This window comes from Lygodium microphyllum, chromosome 26 (genome assembly GCF_053477565.2).
Source record: "Lygodium microphyllum isolate KBCC chromosome 26, Lygodium_microphyllum_v1.1.10, whole genome shotgun sequence".
Lineage (NCBI taxonomy): Eukaryota > Viridiplantae > Streptophyta > Polypodiopsida > Schizaeales > Lygodiaceae > Lygodium > Lygodium microphyllum.
Window position 1 is genome coordinate 6,899,152 of NC_141160.1, and position 12,084 is coordinate 6,911,235.

The 12,084-nt window shown below is 42.4% G+C and overlaps 1 pseudogene; it reads right to left on the reverse strand.

The window, feature by feature from the left end:
* Nucleotides 1-11,498, reverse strand: part of LOC148012975 (transcription factor TGA2.1 pseudogene) — a 29,090-nt pseudogene extending 17,592 nt beyond the window's left edge.
* Between the last annotated feature and the right edge of the window lie 586 nt (nucleotides 11,499-12,084).

Genomic DNA, 12,084 nt, shown 5'->3' on the forward strand with positions numbered 1-12,084 from the left:
GGTCTTTACATCAGATGGATGTAAAGAATGCCTTCTTGCATGGTGATTTGCAAGAAGAGGTCTATATGGAGCAGCCACCAGGTTATGTGCATGCTGTTCATCCTGAGTTTGTTTGCAGGTTGAAGAAAGCCTTGTATGGCTTGAAGCAAGCACCTAGAGCATGGTCTGACAAGATAGGACAGTATATTGTCACTATTGGTTTTCAGATTTCCAAGGCAGATTTCTCACTTTATGTGAGAAAAACAGAGAAAGGTATTATGCTACTTGTCATTTATGTTGATGATTTGATTATGACAGGTGACAGTGATAAAGATATCCTTCATGTGAAAATGCTATTGAAGCAGAAGTTTGAGATGAAGGATATGGGAGAGCTGCGTTATTTCTTGGGCATTGAGGTGATTAGATCACCAAGTGGGATACAGATCTTGCAGAGGCAGTATGGATTGGACATGCTGTCCAAATATGGGATGACAGGCTGTACGCCTATTTCAGTTCCTTTGGAGCAGAATGTGAAGCTGAGCGCAGATGCAGATGAGCTTCTGGAAGACCCTACTATGTACAGACGCATAGTAGGAAGCTTGATTTATATGACTATTACCAGGCCAGATTTGAGTTATGCTGTTGGATTGGTAAGTCAGTTTATGCAAGCTCCAAGGAAACCGCATTTGGATGCGGCTAGACGCATACTCAGGTATGTGAAGTCCACATTGCAGTATGGACTATTTTATGAGACTGGGGTTCAGATACAGTTGCATGGATACACTGATGCTGATTGGGCTGGTAGCATTTCTGATAGACGATCTACCAGTGGATATGTGTTCTCTTTTGGGAGTGCTGCAGTCACTTGGAGCAGCAAGAAACAGCCTACAGTTGCCTTATCCAGCACAGAGGCTCAGTACAGGGGCGCAGCAATGGCTGCATGTGAGGTAGCTTGGTTGCATAAGCTACTTTATGATATGCATCAGCCTACAGATGGGTCAGTTGTCATTTATTGTGACAACATGAGTAGTATACACTTGGCAAATAACCCAGTCTATCATGCTAGAACAAAGCACATTGAGGTGCATTATCACTATGTGCGAGAGAGGGTTTTACTAGGTCTTATTGATCTAGTTTATGTCAGCACAAAGGACCAGGTAGCTGACATATTCACGAAGGCATTGGGCGCGGAGAAGCTGTGCAAGTTCAGAGACCTGCTTGGTGTGTAGGAATTGGGATTGAGCTCGAGGGGGAGTGTTGAGATATCGAGCTCCACTCGTGATACGCCAGGGTGACCGTTGTGTATTTATGTCACCGACTTGTCAGTTGCAGACGCGGTTGGTACACCGCCCATGAATAATAGCTACATGATAGCTATCCTTATCTACTCTAGTTCGTGGCTCAGTTAGTATGCCACCTTAGTTAGTTGAGTTTGGTTTGAGACCCATATATAGGGTTCTTCAATTTCTTTGTACTAGAGTTTTTTTGGCTTACACAACTAAGAAGAGGAAAACTGTTTTCAGCCTCCACCCTTGTGCATATTTCCCCCATTGTGCAAGCAAGAAAGCTTCAAGTGAGAATCCTTCCTTCTCTCCCACAATCTTGACACACAGTGCCATCTGTAGAGAAACCTAGTGCCAAGCCTAAGGAGGGGGGTCGCAACTTGTCCCACCCCACTAAAGCAAACCATGTTCAAGATTCAAAGGGATAGAGAGACAAAGACATGGAGCTATAATAGAGAGTAGTATACTATCATTGTTCTCTATTTCTCATTATTCTGTAATGCTTACTAAAGTCTAGTCACACATAATTGAAAAGACACTAGGTCACTAAGTGACTGCACCACTAATTGTGGTTGAGTCTGAGTGACTCAGTTATTACAACACACATGGAGAGTGACACTTAAGATGACAACTATCTAGATAAGATCTGTCATGTTGGTGATATTGATCATGAGCTTGATTCTCAACACTCACCCTCAAGATCAAGCTAATTGTTTTACTCCAAGTAGCACCCTAAAATGCACAAACTTCTCTTTACCAAGAGTATTTGGTAAAGATATCTATTACCTAGTCTTCTGTCTTCACATGGAGTAGATCGATCTTTCTAGCAAATACCATCTCCTTGATGAAATGGTAATGGACTTATATGTTTTTGGATCTAGTATGATAGATTGGGTTGCTAGCTAACATCACACTACTGAGGTTGTCACAATACAAGATGATCTTCTTGTCTAACTATATACCCAAGTCATGTAGCAGTTTCACAAGCCAAATTGCTTCACATGCCACTAAGGCTACACCCCTGCATTCAGCCTCTATAATGGATAAAGCAATGGTTAGCTGTTTCTTAATACTCTAGCTAATCATACTACTACCCAAGCTAAAGGCGTAACCACTTATTGACCTTTTTTCATCGACACAACTAGCCCAATCAACATTCGTATAACTTTTCAAGTCAAATGACTTTCCATGCTCATAAAATAGCCCATAATCACCAGTACCCTTCATGTATCACATAATGCTCTTGACTACATCTAGATGTGGCTTACGAGGCTTCTGCATAAACTGGCTAATCAGCCCCACTACATAACTGAGGTCAAGACAAGTGATAATGAGATGAATCAGGTCTATCACAATACATAGTGACATTCTCTATTTCATTTCCAACATCAACTGCAAGTTTGACATTTTAATCCAATGGTGTGTCCATGGCTTTACACTCCATCATGCCATATTTTAGCAACATATCATGAGCATACCATTTTTGCAACAACCACATACCTTGAGGTGTAGGCACAACCTCAATCCCAAGGAAGTATTTTAGCTCTTCAAGATCCTTCACCTTGAATTCAGCTTGTAATCATGACTTAATTTCAACAATCCCATGATCATCATCTCTAGTGATGTTCAAATCATCCATATAAATCACCAAGAAAACATAACAATTCTCTGTTTTCCTTGTAAACAAGTTATGGTATGCATGACCATCTAGAAACCAAGATACTGTAAATAAGTATTGATACAAGCATTCCATGCTCTTCGTGCCTGTTTTATCCCCCATACAAGACATTTTTCAATCTACATACATGTGGTCAGGGTGTACGTAGCCCTTAGGCTATTCCATATATACTCCTAAATCAAGTCACCATAGAAGAATGCATTTTTGACATCCATCTACCATAACTTCTATTCTTTAGAAGAGCTACTAATACAATGACTATTCTTACGGTTTCCATCTTTGCAATTGTGCTGGAAGTCTCCTCATAGTCTAAGCCATACTGTTGTGCATATCCCTCTGCAACCATCCAGGCTTTATACATTTCCAATGAACCATTTGCCTTGCATTTCACTTTATAAACCCATTTACAGCCAATGGGTGTTTTTCCTTTAGGCAAACTAATCAAATCCCATGTTTCATTTTTAGCTAGTGTTGCATATTCTTCATCCATGCTAGCATACCAATTTTTATGTGCATGTGCCTCACTAATCTTAGTAGGTTCTTTGTATCAGTCTATCTGCATGTGCCTCACTAATCATATATGCATAGTGTTGGGATGAATACCCACTGTATATCAGTCTATCATCTAATTTCTAGACCCTTTCCAACCTTCTCAATTGTAGTTTACTATGCGATTACCTCTCATGGGGTAGCACATACCTTCATGGTGTCATAAAACTAGCAGTATGCCCAATTCACTGTCAATATTGTCACTGCCAAGGGACACTATAAGCAGTCTAGTTACATCATAAAACATCTTCTCTTTGCCTTTGTCTAATTTCCCCCTCATTGACATATTCGTGTCAGTGTGAATGTAGAAACATGACTGCGTAGTCGTCTTGTCCAAGGACTAATAGTAGAAGAACCATCACATGTAGGTCCACTCATGGTAGTACTAGGTGAAGGATAAATTTTAGCATGAGTAGGGTTGGTTGGTCCATCAAAAACCACTACATTCAAACCACCATACCATGATGCTAGCTCATCAAATACTACATCCCTACTAATCAAGGTCTCCTGAGGAGATGGATTATAACACTTGTTGGCCTTTTTATCTTGTGCATAGCCAAGAAAACCACTTTTTATAGCTCTTGGATCTAATTTCCTCCTCTTTTCATCAAGCACATGTACATAAGCAATGCAACCAAACACTTGGAAGTGACTTTTATCGAGCTTGTGACCATATAACGTCTCATACGGTGTCAAATCATGAATTCCATCTATAGATGTTTTGTTTAATACATAAACAACATTGACAACTACTTCAACCGAATAAGCATTTGGCAAGTTCTTTTCATTAAGCATTGCCATGGCAAGTTCCATAAGTAGACGATTCTTTCTCTCTACCACACCATTTTGTTGTCATGTGTAATTGCATGTGAGCTACCTTTTTATACCATACTTTTTCAAGTACATGTTAAACTCTCTAGAGACATATCCCCCCACCCCCCAATCAGATCTCAGACATGAGATATTACATCCAAACTCATTTTCAGCATGTGTCTTAAAATCCTTGAATACATCAAGCACCTCATCCTTGTGCTTTAGGATATACAGCCATGTATACCTGCTAACATCATCAATAAATGAGACATAATACATGGCACCACCAAAAGATGCATTATGGGCAGCAAGACCCCATATATCCAAATGTTTCAATTGCAAAGGTCTTAAACTATTTCTAACATGTCTCATGAATTGAAAACTTGCTTGTTTCCCAAACTGACACATAGAGTAGACATGCCCAAGATCAATATACTTAAACTTTGGCAAGCCAAGTACAACCTCTTTTTGCTGCATATTTTTTAGCCTATGAATATTTATATGACCAATGCTTTTGTCCCACATTTCTACATCTTTAACTACTCCATTATCATGCAGAAACATGGCTACTTTCAACTCATATATAGATCCATCCAAAGTAAACATTTTGCCATCTCTCTTGCCTTCAACAATCAATTTGCAGCCATTTCCATATTTCTCAATAAAGTAACCATCTCTATTGAATCTAACTTGCAGATTATTTTGTTCTGCTGCCATCTATCCAACCAACAATAATACCATATTAGAGAATTTGGGAATCTCCCAAGTTCCACTTTCAAAAAAGGAGTAAAGATTTGACCAAATAGCTAAATCTTAACCCCATATTTGAGAGTGGGCTTTAGGGGGATTACTTATATAGTATCTAGGAAAAATTTCACCTTCAAGTAAGGGGATAAGATTTGACCATGTGTCCAAATATTAATCACATTAGGAATTCCCAAACTTTATGAAAATTTCCAAATTCTTAAATATCTGGTTCAATAAATTCTTAGTAATAGAAGGAACGTGTAGTACATCATATAGACTCTTCTTTTTGCAACAAGGCATGATTAATGGAACCACACTTGTATGTTGAATATCATGTTGCGTGGCATCACCATTGCATAAATGTCCATGGGAACCTACTGTCATCTCATCAAACAACTCACCATGCGGATTCATATGATTGGATGCTCCTAATTCTATATACAATTTTTCATCATGGCCTTGCTTAGATGTATTCTTAGGAACATGCTACATAGCAAACAACCCATCTCCCTGATCATCTTGAGTACCAATGGAAGATGCATAATTTCCATGTTTTTTTCATTTTGTTTTCATATCTTCTTGCTTTTTATGGTAGTCCTTTATTATGTGTCCATATCTTCCATAATAATGATTAGTATTTATTCCTATTAGACTATTCATGTGATTGCCAAGAGCCACCTCTACCTCTAGGTGATCTTCCATGCCTCTAAAGGTGAAAGGCGAGAAGGATCGAAGCTTGCATGCGAGCTATGGCGGGAGAGCAAGAGCAAGAAAGAGAGAGACAAGAAATGGGAACTCCAATAGTCACAATGTGTGACCGGGCCTTCCTTTATTCAAACTGTCACTAAAGAATAAAGTGACGTGACGGGCGTCTGCCACCTGCAGTGTGCAGTGGCGGGTACTGTCAGTGTAGTAATACACGGGGCGGCACAGCGGAGGTGCCTTTACACCCAACAACCTCCCACTTAAAGGCGAATCTGCCCTAGTGAGAGAGAAAATAAAAAAAGAAAAGACAGTACAAATGTACATAGGTACAAGGGATGAGGAAAGGCGACATCTCATCCAACGCCCATTAACCTCCTGAGGAAGGCAAAGCGCTCAGTAGTGAGGCTCTTCATGAGCAGATCTGCAGGATTCTTGTCAGTGGAGATCTTGACAAGGTCAATAGACCTGTCCTCCACGACACCACGTATAAAGTGATACCTCACCTCAATGTGTTTCGTCTTCGCATGGAAGACCGGATTCTTAGCCAACTGAATGGCACTCATAGAATCCGAATGCAGTGTAGGTGTAGCATCAATCCCAAGGTCAGCAACTAGACGGCCTAACCATATGGCCTCCTTGCAAGCCTCAGTGGCTGCAACATACTTGGCCTCAGTGGTAGACAAAGCCGTACACTTTTGAACCCTGGACATCCAAGAGACAGCCCCTCCAGCATAGGTGAATACATAGCCAGAAGTGGACTTCCTACTATATGCATGTCCTACATAATCGGAGTCAGTGTACCCCACGACCCCTGTATCCTGGCTGCCATAGCAAATACACATATCTGATGTGCCCTTCAGGTACCTCATGATACCCTTCACGGCATCCCAATGTCTACTGCCAGGTGTAGCCATATAGCGTGCCACAACACCAACTGCATGCGCAATATCTGGACGAGTGGCTATCATGGCATACATCAAACTGCCCACGGCTGAAGGATAAGGGATCTTGGCCATCTTGGCCCTCTGCTTATCTGTCTGCGGACAATCGGCCTGTGATACCTTCACATAAGAAGGTAATGGACAGCCAATAGGCTTTACGTCCTGTATGCGGAAGCGCTCAAGGACTTTATGAATGTACTCCCGCTGTGAGAGATACAAAAGCCCCTGATGCCTATCGCACTTAATGCACATCCCAAGTATATGTGAGGCCTGTCCCAAATCCTTCATCTCAAAGCTCTTCTTCAGCTGAGATTTAAGAGCATCTAGCTCATCATGAGCTTTCCCTGCTATCAGCATATCATCAACATAGAGTACCAAGATAAGAAAGCTGCCATCATGGGCTTTCTTCGTGTAAAGACACGGATCCATAGCACTCCTGCTGTAGCCCTGTGACTGCATAAAGGCATCAAACTTATGATACCATTCCCTAGGTGCCTGTTTCAAGCCATACAAGCTCTTCTTCAACTTGCACACTAGGTGCTCCCTGCCAGGTTCTGCAAAGCCCTTAGGCTGATCCATATAGATCTCATCATGCAAGTCCCCATGTAGAAAAGCCGTCTTGACATCCATCTGATATAGATCTAAGTCAAGCTGTGCAACCAAAGCCAAGACTAAGCGCAGGGTGGTCATCTTAACCACAGGAGAGAAGACCTCATCAAAGTCCACACCATGTTCCTGCTTAAAACCCTTTGCTACCAATCTAGCCTTGTATGCCGGCTTGGGGTGTCCAGGGGTACTTTTCAGCTTGTACACCCACTTGCATGGCAAAGCCTTCTTGCCCTTAGGCAAGGCAACCAAATCCCAAGTCTCATTCTTATGCAGGGAGTCTATCTCAGACTGCATAGCCCTCTCCCAGGAGTGACTGTCACCTCTGCACATAGCCTCATCATAAGTGAAAGTCTCTCCTACATCTGTAACCAAAACATAATGCATAGAGGGCTGAAATCTGTCAGGTGGATGTCTGTCTCTAGCAGACCGTCTCACCGCAGGCTCTGCTGCCTGTCTAACTGCTTGTCCAACACCCTGGCCCTATGGAGGAACTGCTGCAGGCTGTACTACTAGCTGTGCTGGAGCTCTAGGCTCCTCCTGAAAGATCACTCTGCGGATCTCAACCACCTTCTCAGGCTGCCTGTGCATCTTGTCTTCATGGAAGACGACATCATGGCTGCGTACTATTTTCCGCACCTGCGGATCCCATAGGCGATAGCCCATCTCTCCTGACTCACCATAGCCAAGGAATATGCATTTAATGCTCTTTGGATCCAATTTACTCCTCTTGTCCTTGGGCACATGGCAGAATGCCTCACATCCAAAGACACGGAGATGCGCATAAGAGGGTGGCTTACCAGCCCAAACTTCCTCTGCAACCTGGAAATCCAATCCACTGGAAGGCGATCGGTTTATGACATGTACTGCCGTACTAACTGCCTCAGCCCAAAAACTCTGGGGTAGGCCTGCATGGCTAAGCATAGAGCGCACACGCTCCTGAATAGTCCTGTTCATGCGCTCAGCCAAACCATTCTGGGGTAGGGTGTAAGGGGCAGTCAACTGACGCTTAATACCCCTGTCATCACAAAACTGCTCAAAAGCACGTGAGACATATTCTCCCCCATTGTCAGTCCTAAGGCATTTCAGCCTATACCCAGTCTGGTTCTCAACAAGAGCAAGCCAACGCTGAAAGACTGCCAAGACATCGGACTTTTGCTTTATGGGATAAGCCCACACTTTCCTAGAAAAATCATCAATGAAGGTAACAAAGTACTTCATGCCACCCATAGACATGCAAGGCATAGGCCCACAAACATAAGAATGCACCAATGCCAAGGGCTCACTCATGGGTGGCCTACCCGATTTCTTATGCGTAGACCTATTCTGCTTACCTTATACAATGATCACACGAGTCAAAACGTGCATAGTCCAAAGGCGGAAGATACTGTAAACCAGATAACATTTTCATTCCCTTCAAAGACATATGCGCCAAACGGGCATGCCAAAGTGATACATGTGGGATAGAGCCCACTGCCAAAACATGGTCTACAGAAGACCCAAATACAACAAGAGGATAGAGCCTGCAGCCTTGGCGCCTCTAGCAAGGACAAGTCTGCCTTTGGTAATTTTCCAGGCAGAATCCCCAAAATAGACATGAAACCCTGCATCATCCAACTGTCCTGCAGACATAAGACTACGCGTAAGCGCAGGTACATGACGTACATCCCTGAGCAAAAAGGAACTGCCAGTGGAAAACTGCAACTGAATATCTCCACAGCCCACAATATCAAGAGACCTGTCATCTCCAAGTCTTACTGATCCAGATATAGTACGGTAAGAGTGAAACCACTCACGGTAAGGCGTCACATGGAAGGACGCACCTGAATCCAATAACCAGCACTGTGGATACATATTAGATGTCTCAGTCAAGTGTGAAGCATCAGAAGAACTAGCTGTAAGTATAAACTCATCACCACCATCGGACTCCTCAGTCTGCGTGACATTAATTTCCTCAATCTTGACGCTGGACTTCGCAGGTACTATGCTGCGATCAGAGGACTTCTCCTGCACTTTATCTTTCCCCTTATCCTTGCGCTTCTCATTGCGCAACTCATGACACTGTGGTCTAATATGGCCCTTTTTCCCACAATGATGACAAGTGACATTTGCATTGCGCCCACGCGACTTACTACGCGACTTGCCACGAGATTTAGACCGACCCTTCTGCGAGTCACGGCCTCGGCCATTACCATGGTCATACCTGTCATTCCTGCCTCTAACTGTCAAACCATGACTACCACGAGAGGCATCCAAGTTTTTGCGATTCACCTCTTCCTGAAGAAGAACACTCTCAACATCTGCCAATTTTAGAGTAGCACTAGAGGCACAAAGAGCAGTGGGAGTACATCCCATGACTCATTCAGAGTCCCAAGCAAGAAAAGAGGAGTTACTTCCTCTCCAAAGGTGATATCCTGCGAAGTCAGGTTCTTCAGTATAGCATGGAACTGGCTCAAGTGAGCAGACATAGTCGCATTATCCTTCATGCGCAGATCCATAAGCTGCTTCAACTAGTATATTTGACTCACCGGACTTTTCTTATCATAAAGATTCTTGATCTTATTCCATAGATCCCATGCACTCTGTGCTTCCTCAAATACATTATAATGTACCTGTTCAGTGAGAGACAATACAATCGTGGACTTGCATAGCTCATCAAGTTCAAGCCAGTCATCATTGTCCATAGTTTCAGGCTGCTCCCCACTCAACCGAAGTGGCTTAATCTGAGATGTCTGCACCAAGACCTGCCAAATTTGACTCTTCCAATAAGCGTAGTTGGTACCATCCAACTTTGTAATGTTAAAGATGGCACTATCATGCGAAGATGACGCCATTATGCAGGCTGGAAATGCCCAAACAGTCCAAAACTGCTTGCTATTTTACTGCAGAAACTGCCCAAAAATGACCAAAACGGGGTCCAAAGGGCGAGCAAAGTGTGCCAAAAGTTGCTGCCCACTTAGTACTAGGTGCGGTACACCAAATCAGGATATTTCAGCATGAAAAGTACACCTCAGTCCACCAATAACTGCTTGCTGTAATAAATTGCAGGTATGCAGTCTAGAGAGCAAACTGTCCCAAAATAGGATCCAATGTCAAGCAAACAATGCTAGGTCCAAAGCCGGCATGAAATGGACATAAGCAAGGCCAATGACAGTGAAAAGAACATGAGCTCAACACCGAAGCATGTCAAAATAACATCTGCCAGTGAAAGGCACACCCCCAGACACTCTAGGCAAAGTGTTCCTGTAATCCCAGCAACAAACTATGTCCATACAAGCATCAATAAATACATAGAATTGATGCTGATATTCACTGGACTTTCCCATAATTTATGACAGATAAGCAGCCTGTTGTTATGGTTGGCAACATAAACTTTGCAATAAATAGAGAATTCTTAGCTCAAAAATATCCTTAAACCACTATAGACATGCCCTAGTGCATTGGGGATTCAATATGTGACCAAACAAGCATTTACTGGTACCAAATAGGTGTCAAGATGCTCCAAAACTTCATGTGTAAGCTGTCATATATTCAGGACACATTTCAGCCTGCATTTTGGACAAATTTCCACCTCCTATTGCCATTTGAATATGAGTTTTTAACTCTTTAGAGCCATGCCAAAATTCATGAGAGTAAAGGCATATACATTGCTAAGTATCAGTAGACATCAGTAGAGGTCAATATAGCTCCCCAATGAACTACAACCAGGTAGATGTATGGTGTCCTTATATAATTGACAACAAACCTTTCCATTTTCCAACAAATGTTTGATTCAAACATCCCACAAATGATTGAAGAACTAAGATACCAATGCTATGAAGCTTTCTTCAATCCTTGACAAGTTGTTTATAAAGTAGAGTATGTTTATGACTGTCAATGTCTGAGTTGGAGTAGGAGAAGATGACCAGCAAATAGGTGCAATCTATGCATGTCACATTTTTTACGTTGCTGTTTTTTTTTTCCCAATGCTCATGTAACAAAGCTCATTTAAGTGGCAGAGAACCCCTCTAGGTAGCCTTAATAGGTTGTGAACTGATAAACCACAAGAAACATACATTCCGACTCATCCAATGGCTGCCAACACATGAACTTTTGTAGGTCCACAGTGCAGCTCCTGACTTTAGGCTCCAACTCTTGCAATGACAATGCCAATGCCACCGCTAAGCCTTCAGGCACTTCAGGCTGCTTTGATACCATGTTCAAGATTCAGAGGGAGAGAGAGAAAAAAAGACATGGAGCTGTAACAAAGAGTAGTATACTCTCATTGTTCTCCACTTCTCATTATTCCATAATACTTACTAAAGTCTAGTAACACATAACTGAAAACACACTAGGTCACTAAATGACCATATCACTAACTATGGTTAAGTTTGAGTCTAAGACTGACTCAGTTATTAAAACACACATGGAGAGTGATAGCTAAGATGATAACTATCTAGATAAGATCGGTCATGTCGGTGATACTGATTTCATGAGCTTGATTCTCAACAAAGCGGCCACAACCCCCAAATAAACACACCCAAGACCACTAAGAAGTAGCTCAAATGGGTATCCAAACAACAATCCCCACCATCTAGGAGCAACTTGCATGAACTCGTAATCCTAAAACCTCATGCCCTAGGCCTAGGAGACAAAGTTGGAGGTATAGAAGCCGACAAACAAGAAACAAGACACAATGGGTCCCCAAAGTCCTATTGCGCACTCAAGACTACTATGAAGGCAAAAAATGGATTTGTTTGCCCAAGGCCATGAGTGGCATGCGTGTTCCTCAGACATTGCCTTT